Here is a 9,012-nt window from a genome sequence, read left to right on the forward strand (position 1 = left end):
GAGATATAGACAGAATTAATAAATGATAAAACTGCCAAAAGCTTTACACTGTAGATAATGTTAACTTGTTTTGTTTGTCTGGCATCCAAACGCAAATGTCATAAAAATCTGACTTTAAACTGTGTGTGATGCTGCCATGTGTATTGCTCATGCTGTGTGCTACTTGCAAATTGGTCAATTAATAACTAAATTTTGAAATTTGGAATTAAAATAATTCAAATGGGGGATCAGGAGGAAACCAAATGATTATGTCATCTAAATAATGATCCGTGTGTTCCAATTAGCTTAGAAACATCAATAACAAAATCCCTAAAGCTTTTTCATTTTAATCAATCAAACTGACACAAAATATCTGAGTTTATAGACTAATTATTAATTAAAAGTCACTTCACTGATCCCTAGGGATTATTGTATGAGCCTCAAAGATAGTTAAAGACATTGTGCTCCCTGCTGTTTTTCTCTAAACCCCACATTTCCTTGCTTAAACATCAGCTTTCTGTGTTTTCTGAGTGCTTTAGGTGGTCCAGAATAGTGACCCCACCATACAGGAGTCAGAACCTTTTCATTGCTTAACTCATAGTTATGTACAGAGTAGTTGAATTTTTGTTTTCTCAGTGGAACAAAATGTGGCATAAATAAATTTATACACACACACACACACACACACACACACACACACACACACACACACACACACACACACATATATATATATATATATATATATATATATATATATATATATATATATATATAATATTATTGGGTTTATAATAACAACACTTAAAAAAAGACAATTGTTTTTAGACACACTATATGGTCCAGATGTCTTTTAATTTGAAAAGCATTCAGACAGTAAGGTGTCTTGCTGAAAAGCTCCGCTAGATTCCATTAAAACAAAAGCTCAGACAAAATGGTTAAAATTACAGTGCTGACATTATTATTGAGCAATTTTATAATGTAATAAATAATGCATATCATTGACATTAATACATGCTTAGAACACATAGCATCATGGCCTTAAATTATACAGTCATGTTAGTGGTCGTGCTATAAAAACATTACCCCATGTTTCTATGTGGCGGGTAATGTCGGCGAGGTTGGTGTTTAAGCAGCTTGCAGTTCATATAGCTAAAATTTTCCACACTCTTTAGAGTGTAAAGGACTTTGCAGTTCATGTAGTTTTTTTTCATGTGTAATGTTTGTCATAGTAAATTTTTCATAAGGTGGGACTAGCACCTCTTCATCAGGTAATACGGAAATGTTGGATATGTTTGCACCAAAGCACGTGTTAATCTCAAAACAGGATTTATTGCCAATTTTTTTCAAGTCCTTCTTAAATGAAGTCGATGCAAACCTGCCAAATCGCATTGCACCATTTTTCTTGGGTATCTCAAAACTAACATTGGTTCTACAGAAAACATTAACACAACTCAGCACTTTATGAATTTGTACAGCACGTGTTAGCAAGAAATGAAAGGCTGTGTAGTTGAATTTTTGGGGGTGATATTTTTTTCCTGATCTGACAGCAGCACTGAATTTTGAATAAAGATCTGTGTTGTTATCGGTGTAGACCTTTATTATTCTTTTAAAGTCATCCTTAATGTTTGAGTGTTTATTCCAAATATTTTTAAAGTCTTTATTTTTAGTTAACTCTTCATCTAGGACCTTGTCTTTTATCAGTTTGTAGGTTTCTTCAGCGCAGCCTATAAATTGGTCATCAACAGAATCCGGTGTCATGTCAGGTTTATAAGCAGGATTTTTTTTTCTATAAAATTAGAGGAGGGAAAAACATTATAAGAAAATTAGTGATAAGAAAATTTCTACTCAGTGCAGAATTTGAAAGAGAAACCCACCCGGTTGGACAAAACTGCTCCAGTTTTGATGATGACGATGATGGCAGTTGTGGTGATGATGAAAACAGCTTGACTCATTGTTAATCTAAAATAAAAAGCATATATAGAGAATATATACAAATTGTATACAAATGACTATTCTACAAATGAGTGAGACATCAATTGAATTTGTCAGTGTGGAGATTATTGATGTCTTGAAGCTCTGGAGTTCAGGACATCACATTCAGCTAAATTCTTATTAGGTTAGTAACTAGACTTTTTCACTTGTTCCAGTCAAGTCAATTACCTTACAGATGGCACTGAGCTTCTCTCGAGTCCTAGTGCATTTTTTGTACATCTTTCTCACACAGAAAAAAGGAGGCATGTCTCTGTTCTTTACATAAACTCCAAACCTCTTGCAAACTCTCCACTACAGTCTGAATAGTGCTTAGGTTTTTATTTGCATCTGAGTTGTGAAAACCATTGTGTGAAAGTTTGGTATGAACAATGCCTCATTGCACACGCAACTCAACTGCCTGTAGAGAAAAAGATTTCTGCCTTTCTTTCTGATAACACAATGCATCATATCAACATGAAAAATATTGAAAACTTCAGAAACAACCTCACATGGTTTGTAACACATTTTCTAGCTTGAATTATTCCAGTAGCACAGTGAATAATGTTCTCATAATATCATAAATAATACAGTATAAATGTACAGTATGCTTGAAGATCAGATAATATAATTTAATAATAGATAATGTAAAATCTAAACAGATTGTGATGGAAGTAATATAACATTTTCTGGATGATCATAATACTCACACATCTGATGTGCTCAAGGCTTCTTAAATATATAATGAGGAGGTGCTCAAACCAACAGTGTGTCAGACCTTCAAATCATCGCTATTTATACTCAACTACTTCCCTTTGTAATTACCATAAATTGAGTTGTTTTCTCCTCAAAAGACAAGGTGTGATTTTTAAAAAAAAGACAGAAAGACAATAGTGATGATTTACAAACCTGAATTATTGAAATTGGATTAAGGCAAATAATATGAATAAATGCAAATACATTTAACTCAGGTTTGACTGCCAAAATTTTCCAATCACAGATGTGTCTGGGGTCACCTTGCAGGAGAAAAAATGCCACAGGGTCCATCTTCCTCCCAAAGCACAGCCATAACCCCTATTTCTAAGGTATCTACTTCTATAATAATGGAGGACCTGGCAGGGTCATAGTGTAGGAGATGACGAACATGTGTACATGTAGTTCTGTAAGAAACTAGAGGAGAACATTATATATTATATCTGTGTGTGTGTGTGTGTGTGTGTGTGTGTGTGTGTGTGTGTGTGTGTGTGTGTGTGTGTGTGTGTGTGTGTGTGTGTGTGTGTGTGTGTGTGTGTGTGTGAACAGACACAAGAGAAGTCAATGGTGTGTCATCAGAAGAAGGATATTTTCTTCAATTCAGTAGTTTTCCATTTTTTAATTTTTTGGCCATAACATAAAAAAATTCTGTGAAATCCTGAAGGAACTGACTAGTAAGAAAAAACATAGACTATCTCAGATTAATGCATAAAGATATACAGCATTGATACTGTATATTTTCTACAGTATCTTCAATGCCACATCTGCAAAAATGTTTGACTCAGAAATTCAAAAGTGTGAAAGAAAATAAGAAAACATGTTAGAGTGCACAGTCTAACATTCATTCATTCATCCATTCATTTTCTACCGCTTATCTGAACTTCTCGGGCGTCTTTGTGCATCAAGGCAGGATACACCCTGGACAGAGTGCCAACCCATCGCAGGCCAACAGTCTAACACGTGCAGTCTAAGTGCGAGTGTGTTTGTGAAACCACCTGCCCATTGTATAGTGACGTGACATGACATGACATGACATATGGTTAAGTATGGTGACCCATACTCAGAATTCGTTCTCTGCATTTAACCCATCCAAAGTGCACACACACAGCAGTGAACACGCACACCATGAACACACACACGGAGCAGTGGGCAGCCATTTATGCTGCGGCGCCCGGGGAGCAGTTGGGGGGGTTCAGTGACTTGCTCAAGGGCACCTCAGTCGTCGTGGTATTGTCGGCCATAGGAGTCAAACTCTATAACCATTAGGCCACGATTTCCCCTCTAAAAAATTTTTAGAGGACACAAAATAGCACATAAACTTCATTCATTCATTTTCTACCGCTTATCCGAACTACCTCGGGTCACGGGGAGCCTCGGGTCACGGGGAGCCTCTCAGGAGTGCCAAACCATTGCAGGGCACACACACACTCTCATTCACTTACACAATCACACACTACGGACAATTCACATAAAGTTCACACTCTGCAAATTGAAAAAAATAATAATACGACTACAAAATCAGACGTTTGTGTTATTTGTTAATAAAACAGCACTCAGATATTTACTTATAAATTGGTTAAAATGATAAATATTCAGATCGTTTGGACTGTAGATACAGCTTATATCTGGTATAGAAAGTCTATTTTACTTTAATTAAAATGTGGTTATTATTTAATATTGCTACCTTTTTGTCGCAGTTTGAAACTATGTATTTGAACCAACATAATTTACATTGAATATTTAATACAGTAGAACTACACAATCTACTACACAATCACTCACTCAAGCACTCTTTGACCCATAGTAGATTGTTAACCTTAATGTAAAGCTTTAACAGTTGATCTTATGAAACAAAAAGCAAAAATAAAGAGTAAATTTGGATATCAATATTTGAAGAAAAAAAAACAACTCTAAAATTCTGAAGGGATTTATCAGTATGAAAAAGCTTAGAACTCATAATACATAAAGTAATTATATATTCTGCTCACTAGCATATGTTTAAACGTCACATCCACAAACTTACATTGACTCTTTGTCTTTATGTCAGTTTGACTTATGATCTTTGTGCTGATAAAAAGAAACATTTCACAAATCTCTATTTCCAAAGTTATTCTTTACTTATGTTTTTTATCTTGTAAGATCTACTACTGAAGCTTTAAGTTGATTTTTATTTGAGCTGAAAAGATGTTGTAAAAATGTTGTCTCATTTTTTAGGTGTGAAAACTGAAAAAAGCACTTGCATGTGTGCAAGTTTCTGTGTGTGAATTTGTGTGTGCGTGCGTGTATATGTGTCAACAGACACAAGAGAAGTCAATGGTGTGTGTGTACGTGTGAACATTGTGTCTACTCAGAGCTGTGAGGGGCTGAACACAAACACAAGAGAAGTCAATGGTCTGTCAACAGAATCACTATTTATTATTACAGTGCAATAAATATAGCGTTCAGTGTCAGTTCAGGCAGGCCACATAGTCAAGCTCAGCTATCAGCTGATGTCAATTTTCTAACCCCGCCCATCAGCTGATCTGATTCCTAAGCGCTCTATTGGTCCATTTCAAACAGGGCGCCCTATTTAAATGCTTTTTTCAGTCTGTCTGCTTGGCTGTTTCCTCGGCATTGATGCAACTGCGATTTAAGCTTGGTGGCTATTTGGAGTTTAAACCGCAAGCTATCTTCTTTTGTGGGGCTGCTGCCTCTGCTTTGCTGCTGAAATTCAAACTTGATGGCTAATTAGAGTTTAAACCAAATCTCCTTTTGGTTTCGCGAAATGGGACTATAAGAGGTCGTGATTACTATTAGTAGACTTGAGCCGAAAAGGAGGTTTGATGACGCTTTGACCTTACAGTAAATCGATACGGCGCGCATGTTCGTGTACAGTATAATAGTACGTTTGTTGAGCCGGAAGGGCTGGCGTGTTGTACAGTCTGTTAGGCTATGATTCGATATGCTATGCATGTTATGCTATGCTAGGTTCTATTATTGTATGTTACGCTATGTTATAAGATGAGGTTATGCTATGCTTTTGCTATGCACGTCATGATGGTCATGCCATGCTTGCTTTGCTAGGCTAGATTACCTCATGCTAGGTAATGCTATGCCTCGATATGCTTTGCTATGCCAGCTGTTTCCTCTGCATTGCTGCTGCTGCGAGTTAAATTCGGCGGCTATTAGAGATTAAACCGCAAGTTATCTCCTTTTGTGTTCGCGATATGGCAATATAAGAGGTCGTGATTACTATTAGTATACTCGAGCCGAAGGGGACGTTTTGAAAACGCTTTGAACTTACGGTAAATCGATATGGCACGCATGTTCGTGTCTAATGGTGCGTTTGTTGAGCCGGAAGCAACCGGGCTGGCGTGTTGTACAGTCTGTTATGCTAGGTAAGCTATGCCTTGCTAGGCTATGTTGCATTTTGCTAGGCCAGGTTGGGTTATGTTACGCTATGTTATGACTCGCTAGGCCAGGGGTCGGCAACCTTAAACACTCAAAGAGCTATTAGGACCCGTTTCCCACAGAAAAAATACCACAGGGAGCCACAAAATTCTTTTGACATCTAAAATGAAGATAACACTGCATATATCGTTTTTTTTACCTTTATGGAAAGTATAGAAAAAACTGTAGTGTGTTGAATTTATGAAATCAATTAACTGCTACCGAGTAAACGCAATTTTATTTCTGCAGGCAAACAAAAATATTTTGAACAGTTTGAACTAACCTTAAGAAAAAAGACGCTGGGTTGAAGGTTACTTTCAAATAAAATGTTTAATATATAATTGAGTCCTTCGTATTCATGACTAGGCTCTCAAGTTTTGAAGACAGGCAAACATGACCTTTCCAACCCCTCGCTTTTTTTCATTGGATGTTGCGTTAAATCTTTCCCAGATAGTGCTATTTTCTGATTGGCTATTGTGTAGCCTCTTTTTTGATTGGCTGATAAGTGTCAGGCTCGCCTAAGAACTGAGACACGCTTGATTCCTGCCCGGTTCCACAGAGACAGCAGTGCGGACTGATACATTTTGGGCGCTGCGGCTAATTAAATATTTGATAGTCAAAAAGTTTTTCTGCGTGAGAAATACGATGTGCGGTGTGAGAGCGTGAGAAAAGACTGAAATGTGTGACTGTCACTCTCAATGCTTGGCACTTGACAGCCATGCATGACATAAAAAATTTAACTTGCCGGCTGCAGCAAACCAAAAATGCGCCTGCTTCTGTGTGTCAGATTTCGCAAGTCGGCAGTTATGACGCATATTTTGAGCGACCAAAAAAAAAACAAAAAAAAAAAACCACGGTTTATTTTAATGTTACCAGAGCATCATGATCTTAGAATTTAGAATTACATTTTTTTTTTTTAAAAACTAACTAACAAAAAAAAAAAATTTAAATGAAATATTTATTTTCCAAATCTACAGGGAGCCGCAGCAGAGGTATGAAAGAGCCACTTGCGGCTCCGGAGCCGCGGGTTGCCGACCCCTGCGCTAGGCTGTTATGATACGTTATGCTATGCCTCACTAGGCTATGTTAGGTGAAAGTGAAAGTGACGTGACATACGGCTAAGTATGGTGAACCATACTCAGAATTCGTTCTCTGCATTTGACCCATCCAAAGTGCACACACACAGCAGTGAACACACACACCGTGAACACACACCCGGAGCAGTGGGCAGCCATTAATGCTGCGGCACCCGGGGAGCATTTGGGGAGTTCGGTGCCTTGCTCAATGGCACCTCAATCGTGGCCGGACCGAGACTCAAACCCACAACCTTAGGATTACAAGTCAGACTCGCTAACCATTAGGCCACGACTTGTTATGCTATGCCTCACTAGGCTATGTTAGGTTACATTATGCTATGCCGTGTTAAGCTATGTTAGGTTATGTTATGCCTCGCTAGGCTATGTTGGGTTACGTTATGCTATCCCCTGCTAGGCTGTGTTCTATTATACTATACCTCGCTAGGCCAGGTTAGGTTACGTTTCTGTATGTTATGCCTTGCTAGGCTGTTATGATACGTTATGCTATGCCTCACTAGGCTATGTTAGGTTACGTTATGCCATGCCTTGCTAGGCTATGTTAGGTTACATTATGCCCTGCTAGGCTATGTTACGTTACGTTATGCTATGCCTCGCTAGGCAATGTTAGGTTACTTTATTCTATGCCCTGCTAGGCTATGTTACGTTATACTATGCCTCACCAGGCTATGTTAGGTTACGTTATGCTATGCCCTGTTAAGTTATGTTAAGTTACTGTATGCTATGCCTCGCTAGGCTATGTTATGCCCTGCTAGGCTATGTTATGCTATGCCTCGCTAGGCTATGTTAGGTTACTTTATGCCATGCCCTGCTAGGCTATGTTGGGTTACATTATGCCCTGCTAGGCTATGTTACGTTATGCTATGTTAGGTTACATTATGTTATCCCTTGCTAGGCTTTGTTATGTTATGTTATGTTATGCCTTGCTAGGCTATGTTAGGTTACTTTATGCTTTGCCCTGCTAAGCTATGTTAGGTTACGTTTTGCTATGCCCTGCCAAGCTATGTTAGGTTCCGTTATGCTATGCCCTGCCAAGCTATGTTAGGTTCTGTTATGCTATGCCCTGCCAAGCTATGTTAGGTCCCATTATGCTATGCCCTGCCAAGCTATGTTAGGTTCCGTTATGCTATGCCCTGTGAAGCTACAATAGGTTCCGTTATGCTATGCCCTGCTAAGATGTGTTAGGTTCCGTTATGCTATGCCCTGCTAAGCTACGATAGGTTACGTTATGCTATGCCCTGCTAAGCTATGTTATGTTACGCTATGTTAGGCCTTGTTGGCTGTTATGATACATTATGCTATGCCTCGCTAAGCTACGATAGGTTACGTTATGCTATGCTATGCCCTGCTAAGCTATGTTATGTTACGCTATGTTAGGCCTCGTTGGCTGTTATGATACATTATGCTATGCCTTGCTAGGCTGTGTTATGGTGCTTGGTGCTGTGCCTTGCTGGGGTTGTTTTGTTGCGTTGTGCTGTGCTGTGCCTTGTTAGACCGTGTTAGGTTACGTTACTCTATGTTGTGCCTCACTAGGCTGTTGTGATACATCAGGCTGTGTCTCGATAGGCTGTTGTGATACATTGTGCTGTGCCTTGCTAGGCGATGTTAGGTTACGTTGCGCTATGCTATGCCTCGCTAGGCTGTGTTATGGTGTGTTGTGCTGTGCCTTGCTGGGCTATGTTGTGTTGCATTGCTAGGCCGTGTTAGGTAACGTTACCATATGTTGTGCCTTGCTAGACTGTTGTGATGTGTTATGCTATGCCTCGCTAGGCTGTGTTATGGTGTG

The 9,012-nt window shown here is 38.7% G+C and overlaps 1 pseudogene; it reads right to left on the minus strand.

Annotated features, from left to right (window-relative positions):
• Positions 1–825: 825 nt before the first annotated feature.
• Positions 826–2,616, minus strand: LOC113649532 (annotated as a pseudogene).
• Positions 2,617–9,012: the final 6,396 nt, after the last annotated feature.

Source organism: Tachysurus fulvidraco, chromosome 8 (assembly GCF_022655615.1).
Source record: "Tachysurus fulvidraco isolate hzauxx_2018 chromosome 8, HZAU_PFXX_2.0, whole genome shotgun sequence".
NCBI lineage: Eukaryota > Metazoa > Chordata > Actinopteri > Siluriformes > Bagridae > Tachysurus > Tachysurus fulvidraco.